The following is an 879-nucleotide window of genomic DNA, read 5'->3' as shown; positions in this document are numbered from 1 at the left end:
CCAGCTCGGAATGAGCCTTAGCCAGCTCCTCTTTCTTCGTGTCTAGCTTCTTCTCTAGGACCTTGGCTCTCTCCTCCCACTTCTTCATCTCCTTTTCAAAAACATCAGAGTTACCCTTCCAAGATCTAGCCTGATGTAGGGCCGCCTGGAAATAGGTATTACTCTGCAAAGAAATATGTATGAGTTGGCGCAAATTTATTGGGATACAAGAAAAGTTGAAATTCACAAAAGGAAGAGAAGAAAAAAGAAAATTACCGCAGCTTGGGCTTGAGAGCCCAGAAGCTCAATAGTCTCGACATCACTCCCCGTAACAATGTCAGTGAAATCATGGGGAGTGATGGAATGGTACGACCAATCCTTGGCATGTTTGGTGGATTCAACCACCGTATCGCTCCTCCTGAAGCCCCAGTTAGGCCTGAAGGAATGTGCCTTAAGTGGAGGATCTACATCGTCCCCCAGCTCGACCACCAGGACGTGGGGCTTAAGGAAAGTAGGACCGTCAGGTTTGCTCCTGGGATCCCTGTTTAACTTGGCCCTCTTCTGGCGGCCAGATTCCCCCTCCTTGGGCCTATTGACGTTATTAATAGCCTCACAAGCTGAAAGGAAAAGCAGAAGGAATATTAAAATCCAGAAAAAAGAAAAAGTACGGTTAAAGAGAAGGAAAAATAATTTCGCAAGTATAAGTTTACCCTTATCACTGGCCTGGGAGAGACCAACTTTCTTCAAGGAAAACTCCTCTAAAAGGGTCCAGGTGTCTGTTTTCCCATCGTCTGAAATTAAGGCTTGGTAGGCCACCTCCTCCTCATCAGTTAATCTGATGCTACCAGGACTACCATCTGATACTTTGCAAAATGGCCTACGGAAGAGTGTGGCCCAATC

This window comes from Apium graveolens, unplaced genomic scaffold, assembly GCF_009905375.1.
Source record: "Apium graveolens cultivar Ventura unplaced genomic scaffold, ASM990537v1 ctg8372, whole genome shotgun sequence".
Lineage (NCBI taxonomy): Eukaryota > Viridiplantae > Streptophyta > Magnoliopsida > Apiales > Apiaceae > Apium > Apium graveolens.
Note: the sequence above shows the minus strand (reverse complement) of the source record.